This window comes from Sorex fumeus, unplaced genomic scaffold (assembly GCF_029834395.1).
Source record: "Sorex fumeus unplaced genomic scaffold, SorFum_2.1 ptg000098l, whole genome shotgun sequence".
NCBI lineage: Eukaryota > Metazoa > Chordata > Mammalia > Eulipotyphla > Soricidae > Sorex > Sorex fumeus.
In genome coordinates, this window is record NW_026606155.1 from 17,385,621 (window position 1) to 17,405,252 (window position 19,632).

The 19,632-nt window shown below is 38.2% G+C and overlaps 1 protein-coding gene across 19 annotated transcripts in view; it reads right to left on the reverse strand.

Moving 5' to 3' along the window:
• NRXN3 (neurexin 3) overlaps nucleotides 1–19,632 on the reverse strand; it is a 1,716,647-nt gene that overhangs the window by 1,033,518 nt on the left and 663,497 nt on the right. The window lies entirely within an intron of this gene.

Sequence of the window (19,632 nt, forward strand, 5' to 3'; positions counted from 1 at the left end):
AATAAACTATCCTTCACCAGGAAGAACCTGAGACTGCAGTTCATTCTCCTCTTGCTTTCTTGTGCATCGACATATTAACAGTGATGAATATGTAAGCAAAGAGGCATAAATCTGAGTGCAGGGCCTCCTGAACATCAACTAGAAAGAAGGGAGATGATCAAGTACTCATTTTTGCCAGATTCCATTTCATCTATCCACTAAAATAGCCTGTCATTGGTTCTCAAGTGATGAAATTGTGCAAGTTCTTATGTGTGTCATGCTCCTTTCAGCTGCACTGAGCTGGAAAACTAATTTAATTTCAAGGTACTAAATAGGAATCTATTCTTCTGTATCTTCCTACAAAATAAAGAATGACATTAAGGTATATTACTATCTCTGTTTTTAAATGCCACTTGAAAACTCCTATTTTTTCCCCCTGAAAACAAAATGTCTTGTGATTTACCAGTCTCCAAGATGCTTTTTCTATGACTATTTAGATAGCTAAGATAGATATTTAAAAACAAAGAGTAATAGTAAAGTAAGTACAATGTTTGCCTTGCATATGGCTGGCCCAGGTTCGATACCTAGCATCTCAGATGGTTTCCTGTGCACCACCAAGAATAATTTCTGAGTGAAGAGCCAGAAGTAACCCTAACCACGTGGGGTATGGTACAAAAAAATTTAAAAGAAAAATGCATTCTATTGGCTGGAGAGAAACAGTGGGTAGGGCCCTGGCCTTGCACATGGATGAATCAGAGTCAAACCCTGGCACCAAAATATGGTCCCTGGAGCCTTGCCAGGCGCCATCCTTGTGTGCAGAGCCAGTAGTAAGCCCTGGGCACAGCCAGGTGTGACTCTAAAACAAAACAAAAGAAAAAAGCCTCATAGGTTTTCATCTAAATTGTTTCATGGAACAAGTGTAGGGGGTGACACTTGTTCCCCACTTCTCTAGTTCCTTCTATTTGGAATGAACTATCCTCTCACCTTCCTCTAGCGTGGTTCAGACTATTGATTTCTCAGATTGGATGATTGGGAAACTCTTTGATGACACTGTGCCATCAACGAACACCCTTTATGCTTTGTTCCTTCCTGTTGAATTTTATTTATTTTTTTGTATGTGCAGCTCCTCAATACGTGATTTAAATTGGTTTCATTTTAAAATGCATTGATTGGTTATAAATGCAAAGCCCTTTGCTAGAATAAAGCACCAAAGAGTAGGTTTGATAGACTCAGCACTGGCACCCACAGACTACATTCATGTGTGAGCTCCACATTTGCGAATCTGCCCAACTCGGATTCAGTGACACTGTATTGATAGCTTGAAGTTCTGTCTTGCAATATTTGTGATGTTGTAAACAAATGCATTGTTTGGGTGTGGGAGTGTTTGGGCCATGCCAACAAGTACTCAGAACCTGCCACTGGCTCTCGGCTAGAGGTGACCCTTTGTGGTACTTGAGGGTCAATTGTGATGCTAGGAACTTGAACTGGGGTTGGTTATATGTATCTGCCACTATTGACTTTATGACCTTAATGCATATCTTAAGTTTCAAAAATATAAGAATATTTTTTTCACTTCTGAAAGATCAAACTGCTATTTAAGCAGATTATATAGCAGCAATGATGGGGGTGTTATTTCAGTTACATGATCTAAGACTGCTTTCCATTTAGGTGAACTTCTTCAGCAGTATCTCCAGGACTCTCTCTGATTGTATATGCTCACTTTACTTACAAAAACATAATATTTTAATGAAAAACCTACCTGGCTGGATATAGCCAAAGGTTTTAATAGTAATATCCTAAGACAATATTGAAAAAAATGCTTGATTGAAATAGATGCCTTTATTATTTTTTCCTTTTAATTTTAACCTCTTGTTAAAAGATTAGAAAAAAATCTTAATCTCTATGCAAAGATATGATGGCTCGTTGACCTTCTATGCTTCCACACAATTCCTTCATAAGCAGACTGTGGGAAAGAAGAAGGATATTATGCTTATAGCCTATGTTGAGATTTGTCACTCTGTTAGTCTTGTCTTCTTATGCCCAAACCCCTCTCTGAAGTTTCTAAATCTCCCTACTCTGGCATACAAGGGGTTTATGCCTCTATCTTTCACCTCTGTCAGAGCTAAAGAATGCTAACATAGCCTGCCACGCATTGTTTGAGTTAATGAAAGGGAAGTCATTACATTTTGCCTTTTAAATCTTTCTGAACTCCAAATACTGCCTCCCTTCTCCACATGCGGTACATAAGAGTGTGTTGCGATGGATCAGAGCACCATTGTTCCTGTTCTCCCCTAAATCTTTGCTATCAGCATTATTTCCCCACCTTCCCTTCCCAAATAATTAGACACTCCAAGACTCCCATTTCCCAAAGTCTCCACCCCCCTTCAAGTTGAGGATGTGGTCTTTGTTCCGTTTTCTTGCAGTAACTGTGAAGAGCTGATATATTGGCTCTAGACCCCTCTGGCTCCCTCCTCCCCTCCCCCCCAATTCCACCCTTTCTCTTGACGAGTTGGAGGGGAACAGCTTGTTTCAATTATAGGCTGCATTAATTAAAGTGATGGTATTTCTTTTTTACATAGAACAGAACATTTCAAGCCAAATTTAAACATGGTTTTTAAGATAAAATATAATCTGGTGTCATTACTGTATGTGTGTTGAGGGGTTGTATGGACACCCCACACACTAGAAGCACCCAATCTCTTGGTTGGAAGGCAACCGAGCTGTACTGACCAATTATTCACCTGATTTTTAAATCTCTACGATGTCTTTGCAGACGAGTCTATCAGAGTCTGTTCGTGCCCAGCAAGCAGCTGGAAACTCAACACCAGAAGCGATGAAAGGCAGCTTTGAGACCACTCAAACTTTCCTGAGAGTCAACATTATCTATTTTGGATATTCTTGCAAGTTCAGCAGAATCTACACAATGGGTAGTTGTATTTCAGATACATGATCTAGATTCTTGAGGAACTTAATCCCTAAATCATTGCTATCAAATACACCTAGAAACATTTTATTCTCATTTTAGACAATAGAGACCCAGAGGCCAAAAAACTTGCCTAGAACTCATAGAAGTGTCAGATGTGAGATTTAAAGCGACGCTCACCCATGAATCCATACTCTAGCTTCTTAATGAACACAGAAAACGTCATTACTCAATTTATATTAAACCGCTTTAAATATTTACATCATTCATTTCTTATTCATTCTCTCTGTCAGAATTACGGACCAGTAGTTTTCCACTCTTACTTTCTACTGACTTCAAAGATGAAGCCATTCCGTCTCCATTATCTTCTGCAAAGGGATCCTTCACCTCTATCTCCCTCTGTTCTAATCTTACCCATCCTTCAAGCCCTGACTGCCTTCAGCAACTCAGTTCATCCACAGGAGTTCATCCATAGGAATGAGGAATAGGAGAATTTCTTGTATTTCCATTTTTTATTTCCCTCTCCCCCAACAGAGTACTCGCTCTTGCCAAATCATTATTTTTGAAATCTGTAATGTCTGACTGTAATCCCACTCACAAAGTGAACGAGTTCCACTAGTGCCTCAGTAGACCTCAGTAGGTGTTTAACAAACATGTTTAAGAATATCAGAGGCTGATTCTTAATACAGTACATATCTACCAGTAACCTTATGTCTAAGCTGCAATACCATGAATAATTCTGAAACTCGTGTAAGTGATGTTGACATTTTCTTTTGTACTTGGAAGTGACATCTTTGTGACTTGGTAGATGTAGTTCAACATGGTAGTCGCCAGAGGGCAGGCTTTCCTTTCTTTTCAAAGTTCTCCCTCCTTTGAGCCAGAGCCTTCAGAAATCTGAAAATTCTACTTTGCAAAAATAAAGCTTCTTCCTCAACAGTAACACTCCTTCATCCAGCCATACATGTTACAGCATGATACCTTCCAAATCATGCTACTCTCTAGACATAAAGATTTCTGAACTCAATGGCTAGGAATCAGTGGCATTAATAAATGCTAAAGCTTAGGTTTTCCCCTCTAATTCTTTCAGTGATTGGACAGTGTCCTCTTTACTTGAATTCTAGGCTGATCAGTTCTCATCCAGAGAGGCTGGGGGTGGTATTCTATTAATATCCTTTATTCACTGCAATGCCCCAAATATCCTGAGGACCAGATTTCCTTTCCCATGTGAAAAGACAGTCTGCCTTGCATCTTCCCTAAATCCTCTGATAGTTTTACAAGTAGGATGGCGAGTGACCTTTCTTTCTTTGAAAACGTGTACACACATGTGCCTATTCATAGAACTATGACAGAGCTGACACCTGGTTTTCCAAAAATGCATCTTCACTCTCACAAAATTTCCCTGGCATTTATAGAATATGATTATTTTGATAGTGGGGAACAAAGGGGGAAGGGTAATCAGAATTGCAAAGCACATGTTTTCATCCAAGATTTCCCCTCTGCAAAGTGAGTCATTCTTGTGAGGATGAATGTGCAGTAGCCAAATGTGGGATGTCATTTCTGTTCTGTTTTCTGAGGAAGAGATGGCCTTGCCTCTCCCTGGTGAACTGCACACCTAATTTCTCCTCCACACTCTTTACTAGACATTCCTCTTTTCCCAGACCTGCTGCTGATGAGTGTGTCCAGACAGCCAGCAGAGATAATGGTTTTCTGAGAAATGATGAAGTGCTTTTGAATAGTACACAGATCTGTTCTCTTAAGTGCTGGGGAAAGGCCATCTAATTCTGGGCAAGATGCAACTGAAGTCAGACTTGACATGTTGAAAGTTAATGATTTTATTTTGCTTCATGGTTTATAATTCAGTCATAAGCCATGACAAGTTGGGCACATTTTTTCCGGACAGTTAAGAATTAGAAGGACTAAAGGCTGTCAGATTTACCAGATGGTCATGAACTAGAACTGTGTTGTTTAAGCAAGATTTCCCCATGGGGAATATCATACAGAGTTTCATTTGCCATGATCTTCATACTGACCTTTCAGGCAGAGGTGAGAGTTGCAGAGAAGGAAAGTATGCTGAAAAAAATATTGTCTTACCTGTTTCTTGGTGACTTCCAACAATGATAAGGTGGCACCATGTAGATGAACCCCACAACATTGGAAATGAAACAACTATGTATCAACAAGCAAAAAAATATTTCAACATGCAACAGTCTTTACAACATGCTATGGTGTTAAGACCAAAATGTTGAGTATAAAATAGGTATAGCAGACTAGTAAAGCAAAGATTTTAAAAAATACCTAGGAATTAGGAGTAGGGAGAAAAGAGTGGGAAGACCCACACTTCTATGAAAAGACCCATAAACACAGAGGTCAGAGAGTCACAAAATGTCACTTATAATTAATTAAATCGAATGTTATCTACTTATCCAGATCATGGACAGTTTTATTTTCATTGTAACATGTTCATTGACCCTTTCCAGAGCCTGAAATCATCCAGTTATTGGAAATCTCAACATTTGTGAACAATAACCCATTGAATAACCCAGAACAGGAAACAGGTTAGAAAAATGAATTCATGGAAGGACTATATCTTAGAACCACCTGTTTATGAGCAAAACCCAGTCATTAAAGCAGCTGTAAGCAGAAAACACAGACACATTATTTTGTCCTTCTGACATACATTATGGTATTTAAATCCCATAACAGCAGCAAAGATTATTAAAAAAAAACCTTATTGTAATTGTCATAATTAACCATATGCACTTCTCCACTACATTGTATAGCTTTGAAACTGGCAGACCTGATCAAATATAAAAGAAAACAGAGGTTTTAAAATCCCAGGAGATGGGGGAAACGACCCTTATCCAATTCCTCTCATTCTAAATTACTGTAGGTAGAGGCAAGACAATTCCCCAGGCATTTCGAATATGGAAAGCATTCATAGAGCAGACACAATTGGCATCTGAAGTCATATTAGCTTTTTTTTTGCCATTTTGTAGTTGATTTGGAAGAGAGGTTGTAAAGGAATAGAAACAATGAACAGAGAGAATGTTTATGAGTACTAAAGCAGATGTTCCTAGAGTCATTTCTTGGAAGATGTAAAATGGTGTAAGAGAGAAAGCAGTCATGTCTTAAAGAAACAAACTTACCTGAAAACTCTGAAGACCTCTAGAGTAGGTTGATCAAAGACAAAAAGCTCAATTTCTTATACACGTGCAGACAAATGCCAGCATGCGCTCACACTCATCCATAAAACATACTCATACTTTCCTTAAAAATATATTCAGTGTCTTTATACTTTCTATTTTAGCAACTCAAAGCAACCCAGAATATAAAATAATAAAACAGCATTTTTTAGTTGGACTGGAAGAAAAGAAAAAGATGGCTGTTATCAATTCAACTATGGAGTGTGAGATTTTTCTTTTTTTAATTTAGGAGTTAATATTCAGTGTATGTAATATCCTTTACTTCCATACCATTCAGAGTATGGAAGTCTATAATGAAGGACCACTGGACAGTAATATGGTCCACTATTTTGCTTCTTACCCATTCTAATTGCCACATGTACATCAGCATTACTCAGGTTCAATGAATGAAAAATAGTGCATATTCGAGGATAGCATTCTTTCCAAGAATGAGGGCTGGAAGTCACAGGAGCAAAAATATATGAATGGCAAAAAAAGAAGATGAAACAAGAAGATGAGAAAAGTCCAACTCTCTATGAATAAAAAAAAAACTCTAAAAAATAAAAACTTAGAAATATATCAAAAGGTTAGATTTTAAGATGCCTTGATCTTCACTATGCTACTTACGGCTGTGAATGTCATAGGAACTGCTCTTGAGTTGTTATAATTCAGAAAGAACCATTCTAGATCACAAACAACTCAATAAAATTAACACTACGTATTACTGCAAAACTTGATATCATTTTTTGGTGAATGTTTTTAGTTATATAGATGTTGCAGTTCAAATAAGAAAACGCCTGAATTTTGTTGTTGTTGTTGTTCAGAGGCATTTCTCCTCTGTTCCAGGGAACTTCTCTTAGTGCTACCAAGGGTAGTTCCCTGAACTGAATGAAGGCCTCCTGCAGGAAAATATTTGAATAATTTGAGTGAACTTAGCCCATTGAGATATATCTCTGACCTTGGAATATAAACTTTTAAGAACACAAGTCAAACAAGAATTCTGCAAAATACAGATCATAAATTCTATACTGCCTTCATAATTTTTATTTAGCCCCTCAAACTGTTGCAACTAAATATGCCAGTTTATAGGAAGCAGTAGAAAGAAGAGTGAAAGAAATTATTATTAAATGAGGCATATCTAACATATAATGCTTATCTGAAAATACAGCTATTTTGTGACTACATCACAGATAATGGGGAAATAAATATAAAAATAATTTGTGTTGCTCAATAATAGTTTTCAAGTCAACAGTAATCCTTTAACAAATAATTGACCAGATAAGAATTTGCCATCTCATTTAAAAAAATCTTATAATTTTATTTATTTATTTTTATTTGGGGACCACACGAAGATGTGCTCAGAATTACTCCTGGCTCTGCACTGAGATCAATCCTGGGAACTTGGGGAATCATAGTGGGTACCAAGAATTGAACCCAGGTTGATTGTGTGCAAGGCAAGTGCCTGATACCTGTACTATTTCTCTGGCCCCTAAATTTTAGAATATGTTCTACTATCTGAGTACCTAGAACTATGAAAACTAAATTTTCATAATGTTAAAAACTGACTGAACTTGGAAACTTTACATATATTTGATCTCTTTTATTTGTCATGGCTCTGTAAATCAGGCATTATTATTCTAATTTTTCAGATGAGAAGCCTGGATTTAAGAGAGATACTGCTAGTAACTTGCCTATTTGAGGAGCACTAGTCAAAGAACAAGGATTAACACCTAAGGAGAATGGTCTGAATTCAGACTCCCAAGAGATATGTTCACCCCTCCCAACCCCTACAAAGTGCAAAGATTACCTTAGATTCTGAAAGAGTGGATATTATTTTCTATCACAAATATGTGATTAATTTTAGCATCTGAGAGGAGGTGCTCACCATGGGTTAGTCAGGTGGACTCTAAATGCGATCACACATTAGGAAAAATAGAGAGAAGCCAACATACAAAGTGAAGAAGTTTGTGTGAAGATGGAGGCAGAGACTGGACTAATGCAGCCACAAGTCAAGGGACACGACAGTCACCAGGGCTATAAGTAGTAAGGAAAAGAATAATCGCCTAAAAACTTGGAGGGAGCCTGGCCTTGTCAGTCATCTTGACTTTGGACTTCTGGCTGCCTAATTAATGAGGAAATACATTTATATTGCAAGCCACTCCACTGTGGTCATATGTATGGCAGTCACAAGCTATATACAACAGTATAGATCCTTGGGTGTCCTTACTATAATACCATTCAAATTTCCCCATATGAGGATGCCAGACTGAAGATCTTCAGAGTATTGAATACATAGATAATACATAGGTCAATACAAACTGGGTTCCTCGGACAATTTTCCGTATATGTTCAAAGTTTCAATTGGTACAAAAGAAAACCTATAAGAGCACAAGCTCCTAATTTCATGGACAAGACCCCTCCTATATGAAATAATTGGAGTTACTTTTATAATGAAGTCAAAACTAGGAGAACTGTCCCTCATTTGCTCCTCCCAACTAAGTCAACTCAGATATCGGAGAAGCCTATTTCACCACAAATATTTTACAAGCTTGTATTAAAGAATTAGAAATGAGAGCACATTTGGTCTAAAAGATTTTAAAATTCATTTTAGCTCTGAGAATCCCTATAATTATCTTTCTGTTTCTCAATAAATATTTGTTGAATGAATAAAGGAATACATCAACGAATGAATATGTTTCTATCCATGGAGACAAAATAATCAAGACATATTGTATCTCAGTGACAAATATTTAAACCTAAAAGAATGAATATCTTACCAAAATATCACTCTCTGAGACAATAACCTGAACAGATCAAAAAAGATCAGATTAATGGAGTACATAACTAACTCTGTGCAATAATGCAACTAAATTTTCTGGTCCGATATTTCTTTATTGCTGATTTGGAGTCTTGGTACTTGTGGGCTGCTTCTAGTGGTGTTCCAGGAACGATGCACTGCCATGTTTCAAAAGTGGGACTCCCATACAAACAAATACAAGCAAAGCATGTGCCTACAACCCTTTGTTTGTTCTACCTCTCTGGCCCCCTTCAATGAATTCTTACTTAGTACATCAAATTTTGGATATAATTTAGTGTAAGAAACAATATGAAAAACAGAACTTGAAGGAAAATTTATTCCCACAACAAATAACAGAGATCACTGTACTCTTTTGTGTGTGAGGTAATAGTCTAAGTAGTCTACAACATGAAATTATTCAATACTCACTGCAAACCTAAGAGATGGAATTTGTCATTAACTCTGTTTTATAGGCGATAAAGCTGGTTACAAAACTTATTGAAATCATATAACCAGTAAGCGGTAGGGCAATTAAAAGACAGACGCTTTCAATTTGTTGAAACATTGGTATAAAAGATAATAAAAGCTGAGAAAAGAAGAACCTCAACTCTGTAGACAAAGTTCACTAACTCACTGATTTATTCTTTTTCTATTAAAATTAGTTTGTATAAGGAATATGTCCCAGGCATTTCGTCAGATACTGGAGTTACATTGGAAAATAAAATAATTATCCAGCAAAACATTCTAAAACAAAGAGACTTAATTCACAAAAGAGAAAAATAAAGCTAAATATTTAAAAAGGGATTTTTGGCTCACATAATAATCAGTAAATTTGAAAAAAAAAAGTGTTTCAGTTTCTTAGAATTCTTGCACTGGGGGCCGGAGGAATAGTAAGGTTATTGTACTTGCCTTGATGTGGCCCACCGGGACTTGATTCCCTGCACCCAATAAGGTCTCCAATCCCCATCAGAACTGATCCCTGAGCACAAAAGCAGGTGCCAACTTTAAGGACTACCTGGTGTTCCCCCCTAAAACAAAATTATAAAAAGAGAGTAATTTCACTATATGCCTGTCCTAACAATATTTCTTTAGCATTGTCACAAAATGGTGTAAACCCAGTTATTAAAGAATCTGCCACAGAGGTAGAAAAAGCCTGGGACAAAAGATTAAGGACTCCAGCAACTTGTATGAAAGAAAGGATAATTATACCAACATAATAAACAGTTAGGCAGAAAACATCTGTAGAGTAGTTTACAAAATGTATTCATTTGTTTCTAAAAATCAACAAAGTGAGATGCTTTTAAAAAGCCAAGTTAGAGACATGGCTTTGTGCTTCTAAGTGATGTCGGATCACTCTTGTCTGCTTTCTCCAGCTCTGGGCAGAATAAGTCAGTGGACTTCATCACATTCAGTCGCATGATAACAATCTTGGAGAAGTTTTTCCTACTCTAAAATTAAAAGGAAGTTGGTTTGAATCATTGCTCTGCTAAATACTAGCCGTGAGCCTGTAGGCAGGTTAAAGATTTCGAAATTTCATTTTATTATGTGGGAAACAGAAATAATGACAAAATCCATCTTGTAGGATGGTAACAAATTAGATGTAGGTAAATTGTTTAATAAAAGAATTTGGTATGTAGCAAATGTTCTACTACAGATAAGTAGTGGTGCTGTTCTCATTTGATTGGTAATTGATCAATTACTGTGGTGAGAATAATAATTAAATTTGATGAGAAATTTTTCGTAGTTTCACCAATGTTTTGTTTTGTTTTTCTATCTGTAGGGCACTAAAAAATGTATTTTCTTGTTCTCTTGGGTCTTTGGATTAACAAAGGACTGATTTGGGTTGCTGTCACTTCTGGACAGAAATATTTGCAGGTCAGCAATGACTCCCTATCTTTCCTCTTTGCAAGCTGATCAGCAACATTTCATATGGTGAAAGGTCCATCCGCCTAGGTCCCTGAGTAAAGATGAGACATAGTAGAGCCCATTGCCACTCTGTGGTGAATGCAAAAATGTACAAATAAATCCCATGGTAGTTGGAGTTTGTTAGCATACTCAGTGTGAAGTATGGAGTTCATTCCACATTGAGTATGGAAGTCACTATTCCAACAGTATCCTAGAACTGTGCTGCATTGGCTTGTGGTATTTTATACATTGATCCAAAAACCATTGCGAGCTTTTGGTTCTGGTAACCTTTATGGCCTTTTCAAGTGCTTATAAATGAAGACTAGAATATGATTTTGTAAGTCTCTTTTTATAAAAGAATTTCTAGCAAGACTAAATAAGATTTGGCACTTAATAAGTGCGTCTTTGACAGTGGCAATGACAGGGATGATCATAAAACTACCTGCATGATAATCTAATGTCCATTCACACTTAATGCTCTCCCTTTAATAGCTTTCTTAGGATAAAGATGATTATTTTGAAAACAACTCTCATTGAAGAATTTAAGTAAGTAGATATTTTCCTCTCTGTTTTAGACATATTAGAACAAAATAAAAGCTAATCCATAGACAAAACATTCCTAGCCCTTGTATTAATACTTCAGATTGAGTTACAAAAACTCAAATGTGTCATGTTCTATAAAGGAAGCAAAAGAATTGATTTGTATACAATTTTCCTTATGGTTGCACCACTTAGTGACTACATACAACTTAAGCTAGGAGCCAGCCCAGCAGTGTCTGCATACACAGATGAAAGGGTATCTCTTCATTCTTGTGGACCCCTCCAATATCTTAAAACAAGCAATCCTACTATGTGTCTTCAAGCATCCCATAATTAATGGTCAGAGTGACACGTTGGTCAACTGCACAGGGCAGTCTTCAGGGAGGAAATAGAAGAGCATTCTGTGTTCATTGGCTGCATAGACCATAGTGGGGTTACATTCAATGCTTCTCATCATACCAGATAACTCCACAGATCAGTGCAAAGGGCTCAGAATGAATAGAAGGAAGAGACAAGAAGCAGACTGCATAGAAAGAGGCTTGAAAAATTCAGAAGATTAAAGTGAAGGACACATGCTCAGTTGCTTTAAAGGGAAATGTCAAAATTCTTATATCATGACTATCTATGACCTGCATTGTTTTATAATTCCTGACATCTCCAGCTTCCTGCTTTACTTCTATATTCATGGCTTTCTTGTCTCAGTGTTATCCATTCTAAGTTCTTTGATGATACATTTTTACTCCTCTCAGACTCACTAATTCCTACACATCACTCTAAGTACAGCCCAAAGGTCAGGTACTCAAGAAAGCCTTCCATAAAACACAGGCACCCTGGCATAAAATAGGTCTTTAGCTCATAAACCCTTAAACGCCCAAATTCCTATTTATGTAATGAATTAAGCTCAGTTTTAAACTTTTCATTAGAATTCTGCTTAACATGGGTCTCTTAGTCTAAATAAAATGTTCAAGGGAAAAAAGAGGTGATATATACTCACTGTGGACTACCTCATGCCCTCCCACCTCATTCCTCCTAACTCATACAGAGTGCTCATTAATACTGGTAGAATGAATGGAGCTAGTGAAGGGCATGGAGACAGTGTTATTAGGAACTTTCTCCCTTTGGAGAAAGCCTCCTCATCCTCCTTAGCCCCAGAGGTTGCTTTCTAAGGCCATTATCAGCCTGGATCTGGCGGTCTGCTCATGAACAGCTCTTGGCCAGAATCTCAGTAGAACAGCACATGAGACAGAAGTTTGGCTCACAGGAGCTGGTCTCAGAATTGAAGTATGGTTGCAAGTACCCAAAGTGACAAATGGAGTTAGAAACTAACCTTGGAGTTAAGAGAGATTTTTTTCTTTCCTCTCCCTCTGTAAAAACCCACTGGAATTTGATAAGCAAGAGAGCCAACACGAAATGTTTAGCAAATCCTTCTGGATCGTTCATGAAAAGCCACATCTCTGAAGTCTAAGAATCATTGTTTTATCCTCTCCTCAAAATGCTCCAGATGCTTTTCATGATAAGTAAAGTCTGGGAGCAAATGCGTTAGGGAATATTTTTACAAAACACAGGTCCTCCATTCCAAGAGCCAGGTGAATGATTTGAGAGCTAGGATGTCTTTCTAAAATGGAAGAATCACTCATAGATAGAACTTAGTTTCTATAGGTAACAAGAACAGAGGTTTGCGAGGCCCTCCCTTCATTACCAGAAGTGCTGCAACAAGGCTGTGGACAGGAAAGTGGGAATGCATCCTCTGTAACTGAGGATACTTTGACATCTGAGAAGAAGGTCTCATGGGATTTACCTCTGACTACATAGGCAAGGCTGCATGGACATACACAAAAGGAGCAGATGTTCCCTTTCCTGCAGGGCCAGGCAAGTGCCTGATACTGAGCAGTGCCAACCAGGGCCATAACTGGGCACAAAAAGTGGGCTGCAGAGCAAGGAAGTTTTCCTCTTCAGTCAGCAGAGAGTCAGTCAGTTGTCAGTGTTGATCACTCTGACAATGACAGTTTCCACCTTTCCCTATATAAGAGGAAAGGGTTACAAAATAAAGACTGAAATCTTGAAAGAGATAAAATGAAGGTAATTTAGGGGTGTAGGGTAAATGGTTGGGGCTCACTGCTGGCTCTGTTCTCTAGGGCCACTCCTGGCAGTATAATGGGGACTATATGCAGTTTGTGTGGATCAAACCTGGGAAAGAGCCTTAACCCTACACTAACTATCTCTCTGATCCAGGAACAAAGTAATAATTATAAGTGAGATTATCAGTCTATGAATTTTTCATTTTTTTTTGTCAAACCCAGTATATTCAGAAGCTAGTCCCAGTTCTGTAGTTGGGTGTATGGGTGGGGGGAGGTTGCTGCCTGGGGTGCTCAGAGACCGAAGCTGGGCCTCCTGCATGTGAATCATGTTCTCAAAACATTGAAATATCTATCTTGCCTATCTATAAAATTTTAAATTAATCTCACCATATTCTAAAAGTATAGTACAGAGACTGGGGTGGGGGGTGAGGAGGAGCAGGGATTTAAATGGCTGGCATTTGTGTGTTGCATGTGGTAGTATGTAGTTCAATTATCAGCACCACACAGGTCCCTGATGACTGCAGGATATGGCCTTCCAAAGCATCACCCTAAAATGAGCCCTTGAGCACTGCTAGGTGTGGCTCCCAAACCAAAATAAACACACTTAAGCTAATTAGAGAATGATATGCTTTAAGTTAGTCTTTATGAGAAATGCTTAAATAGAGGTACTTTAATGACTGTTTTAATAAATGAAAATTATTTTCCTCAGGAACAAGTGAAGAGAGTCAAAGATTTCATTCTTGACCCTGAACACAGCATCATATAGCCTAGCTAGCAGAAGAAATAAAAGAAGAGGACTATTCTGGTTCTATTTGACGTGGCCTCACAAGAAAACTTTTTAAAAACAATATAGCTAATAACAATATAGCTAATAACATTAACATCAATAACATTTTTATTTAATTTTCCTTGTCTTCTGTATAGATATGGAGTCTTAGGTTCCTAGAAATCAACTTGAAAGCATGCAACCTAACTGTAAAAATTATGCATCCAAGATTATATATATATATATATATATATATATATATATATACCTATCTATGCAAATATCTGTTTTCAAGAATGTGAGCCTGAATTTAATAACATACAAAATCAGTTCTTTTCTAAAAGAGGGAAAACTAAATTATTTCAATGGAAGAGTAAATGAAGAACAAACCTGTGGAAGAAATAGTCAAAGTATCAGACCAGAGAAACTATAGACTGGCATGTAACTCCTGTTCTATACATGTCAGGGACAAGAACCAGAGGCAGCTAACACAAGTTGTTATTTCTCAGAGTATAATTTCTCTTTCAAAGGAAATTAAAGAATGGTGCTTTATGAGAGCATTTCTTGCTCAATTTCATTGGGAACCATCCACAAGGAAGACAAACACACACACAAAAACAACCCCAAAGAACTGGAGCAAAGCACTTAAGATTTCCTAATTTGACAACTTTCAGGAGCACACACGATGTCCAAAGTGGCCATCACTTATAGCTACAACCAACTTCTAATCCCCAAATCCATACAATTTTAAAGCCAACCAAAAATCCATTAGACACAAGTGCAGTTTGTTTTTATTTAAATACGAACATGACTGCTACTTTTAACCTAATAGAAATTATAGATGGAGACAAATTGTGATTATAGAAAAAAGACAGAATATTATGTTCTGATTACATCAATACAAGTCAAGCTTCCAAACTAGTGTGGTAGCATCTATGTGTATTTCCAGTCTTCTTTTGCTTTCAGGGTATACAGCCTCATACCTTATCTCCACCCAACCTCAAAAAGTTTCATACTTGGGGATGAAGGTGAATAGCAGGTGGCAATGCAGGTCAAATTACCTTAATACTGACTTCAGAGGATACACAGACATGAGGAAAGCAGGTAGATGATGATATCTAATGGCCATTCTAAAGTTCAACACAATTCTTTCTCAAAAAAAGAATCTGTGGGTCTTATTTGGGTTGCAACTATTGGACAATCACAACTACACACTCTAGAACTTAAGTCCAAACGTTCCCACAGCCCAGTGTTTATTTCCTTGCTTTCACCAATACTGTAAGTCTTATCATATAGAGTTCTACTCACAATTTTATTAGTAAAAGGTAAAAATTCTGCAACAAATTAAAACACATTAAAACAAAACAAAAAACACCTGTCATGAAATAAATTAACACTGGAGACATCAGAAATATAAAGGTGAAACATTTTTCAATTTCCTCAGTCTCTTTTTAAGAGCACTTTGTAAGCATTTACTTATGAAAAGAAATTAACTAACATTGAGAATTATAAAATTGTGGGTCCCAGACGACCTCTATATAAAAGCTACTCAGCGAGTCTGGAGAGATAGTACCTGCATATAGGGTACTTGCCTTGCACTATAACTAACCTGTGTTTAATCCCCAGCATCACACATGTTCCTCCCAAGCCCAACCTGGTATTATCTCTGAATGTAGAGCCAGGAATAAGCTCTGAACACAGTTGGGTGTGGTTTAAAAACAACAAAAAAGTTATCAAGTCTGTTTATTAAAACACATATTCTCAGTTCCAATTTGACCTACTGAATGAGCTATTCTGCGTTTGGTTCAGAAGAAATCACAACTGAGATAGCCCCTCACATAGACAATAAAATTGCTCTTCCTGTTTTAGATCTCATTGAATAGGTCACAAAGAGGTGGGTAAAAGCTTTTTTGAATATTTATATTCAATGTATCAGCAGAAGCTGGAGTTTATACAGAGAAAGTTGTTTCTACTGCCCCTCATCCTCCATCCCCAAATCATAACATCTAACAGTGTAAATAATATCCTCTTCCCTTTTTCTCCCCTTTTATTTTGCATCTGGCCTGTTTCCTAGGGCTTCTGTTTTGGAAAATATTAAAAAAAAAGTCCTTACTTTGGTGTGCAAAGTAATTTTAATGCTATTTTAATGCTCTGTGATGATTCAGAAGAATTTTGGAAGAAATCTTATAAACTCAGTGTATACTGTATCTGAGAAAGAGTAAAAGCATAGCAAATTGCAAGAGCACCTCTCTTTTGCTTAAGGAGATTATCTGGACTTTCTTCCCTCAAAAAAACCCCCTCTAATTAAAGATAAATTAAAGATATTGCAGTTAGAGTGGAGATTTTATTGCAAATTTGGAACCTCTATGCAAGAACATTTTATCCTAGGAAATAATCACCTAATGAGAACAGCTCAAGTTGCCAAAGAAATCATGTATTTCTACAACACATAGACTTCACCTATGTGAGGGGGCATCCTTTATAAAAGTTGCCCCAACACAGCGGTAGGACGTTTGCCTTGCATAGTCAACATGGCCGATCTGAGTTCGATTCCTCCGCCCCTCTCAGAGAGCCCGGCAAGCTACTGAGAGTATCTCGCCCGCACGGCAGAGCCTGGCAAGCTCCCCGTGATGTATTCGATATGCCAGACACAGTAACAACAAAGTCTCCAATGGAGACGTTACTGGGCCCGCTTGAGCAAATCGATGATCAACGGGAGGGCCTTTACTTTACTTACTATTCAACAACTTTGCAAAAGTATCTTGATTAATTAAAGTCCTGAATAAAACCATCACCTTAATCTTTATTAAAGACTCAGAACTTCCTGTAGCCACTCTCCACCCTCCAAAGAAAATAACAGTAAAGAAAAAAGTCTCACTTTGTATAATAAATTGTAACAAAACAAAATAGCAACCAGGCACATAGAGTAGGTGGGAAACTATTCCCTATCACTCATCCGTCCAACTTATTTAAAAAGAAGATGGGGGAGGAAAACAAACACTGGATATTAAGCTTGCTCAGACTACAAGTGTAAAAAGAGAGTGGGCATCCCACACGTGAAGAGCCCTAATGTACTCTGACAAATCTCATCCCCCTCTGCAGGAGCCTGTTCAACCCAAAGCTGTTACTTCCAGTTCCTTCTCTGAAGGTGTGTTGAGCCCACTGTCGCCTGGGCCAGCTCCTGCCAACTACAGGAGCAGCTGGTGGAATACATTGCAGTGGAGAATCGCAGTGAAGTGCAAAGATCCCAGGAAGCGGTTGTGGGCACAGAGCTATCAGAGCAGGCTGCCTACGCTATTTTTGGAACCATCTTAACTGATGGTCTGTCTCTACCTTGTCCCTGTTGTTCTTTTTCCAGCCCTGTCTCTCTCCCAACCTGAGAGGTGCCTGATTGACTGATCAATAAGATGATAAAGAGTGGACAGCTGAAGAGAATGGGCTAAGAAGTAACATCAGTCGAGAGATGCAGGAGTGCAGACAGATTCTGGAGTGATCCATAAGGCTGGGGTTTCTACAGACAGTCTTTAGGAGAAATCAGACTTTACAGATGGTCTGGGGGTGGGGTAGGAGGAGCAAGGGGAAGAGAGGGGAACCTGTAACCGGGAAAAGTTGCTTAAGGAACATTCTCCCCACCCTCCACCCCTCCCACTGTATGGGGGTTGAATAGGGCTAGAACAAGTGTTTAATATACCAATAGCTCCTTGGCCTTCGTACGTTTGATTCTTCTCTACTTAGTATGCGTCGGCGAGTACAAGTGTCTAGACAGTCCAGTTATCAGCTAAAAGGGAAAGAAAATTCAAAACAGTTTCAACAGAGCCTCCTTGCATCTGAGGATTCAGGAACAAAGCTTTGCTGTCTCTGGGGAACTTGGGGACAGACACTTCCCCCACCTAATCCAGTCATGGAGTTGAAGATCAACTCTCTCGGGGACACACTGCTCAAAGGCCAAGTGGCCCTTCCCCCTTTCTCGAGAGTTGACACTACCTGTCCTTCTTAGTTTGCTGAAAATAATGGCTCCTTTGGCTTGTCTGTCACGGGTTGTTTCCCTCTGATTTCTCTGTGGTCTAAATTCTTTCTAGTCTCTTACATTTGGGGAACAAGGAAAATAGCACAGCGTATTGAGAAGGTGTTTAAAGGCTAAGGAATCTGGATTGAACAATTCAGTTCCCTCCATACTTTCCTCTTTGTACTTGTTTAAGGAAGAACAAATTACTCTGAGGAGAAAGTGTTGGGCTACATATATTGGAGCAAATGACTCATCGACTTTAAATATCCTCGAAACTTTCTGTGTTTCTTAGAGGCAGATCCAAACTCCTGCTTCCAGCAGCAAAACCCACCTGGACTCTTGCCGCTTTTGTATTTATTTATTATCTTGAATCACTCTAATTTGCAAAGTTACTCAGGATTGGGTTTCAGGTGCACAATGTTCCAACACCATTGCCTTCAGCGGTGTCCACTTCCCTTCATTGCCTTCACCAGAGTCCTCAGTTTCCCTCCTGCCCTCCAGTCTGCCTCTATGGCAGGTACATTTTCCTGTTACTTCTTTTCCTCTTAGGCACTGTAGTTTACAATACTGTGACTGACTGTGCATATCACTTCATCTTCTTTCAATACTCAGTCCTCATCCAGAGTGACCACTTACTTCTGCCACTGTCATAGTGACCGAGCACTGCCAGGAGTAATGCCTGAGTGCAGAGCCAGGAGTAACTTCTGAGCATTGCCGGGTGTGACCCCAAAAGAAAAATAAATAAATAAATAAATAAATAAATAAAAAGAGGCGGTCAGGAGGATGAATGAATGCACGAAGATGTCCATGCTTTGAAGGGCTGGGGTGCGCTTCAAAGGGCTGAACTACATGCTTTGTGTGCAAGATCCTGAGGTTTGATACCTGGCATGAAAGCAGCCCTGAGCACTCTCTTGTTTTACATAATGCCTGGTGCATATTCAACAGAATCAGCACTTTCCAACTGATATATGGACTTTTTAAAGTTCCTCAAAACAAGGTTAAAAATCTCCCAATGATCTAAAAGCATCATATCTTGGGAATACTGATAAAATACTTCATTTTCTCTGATCCTGCATTTGACATCATATCACTCAAGCCACAGTCAAGATCTTTCATTTTTCACAAGCTGGAGGAAAGTACCCAAGAAAATGCTTTTTTCTTACTGAGGTCTCTGTCTTTGATCGGCCAGTTTTATGCAGGCATTAATCCCTTGACCTCCATTTTTTTTCCCCATGCAGAGATGTAGAATGGCTTATTCTATCACAGTACATTAAGGCACAGAGATGTTGGGTCCAAAGCAGATAACAAGAGGTGGGGGAAATAAACTACAGTCTCCTTGCTACATAAATTAGTTGCAAATTCTCATGCCATGTGTCATTTTATAATAAGCTGTTATGGTAATTATGAAATACCTGAATGCCGTGTAATTACAGCTGTTTTTCATGAATGGTTGCCT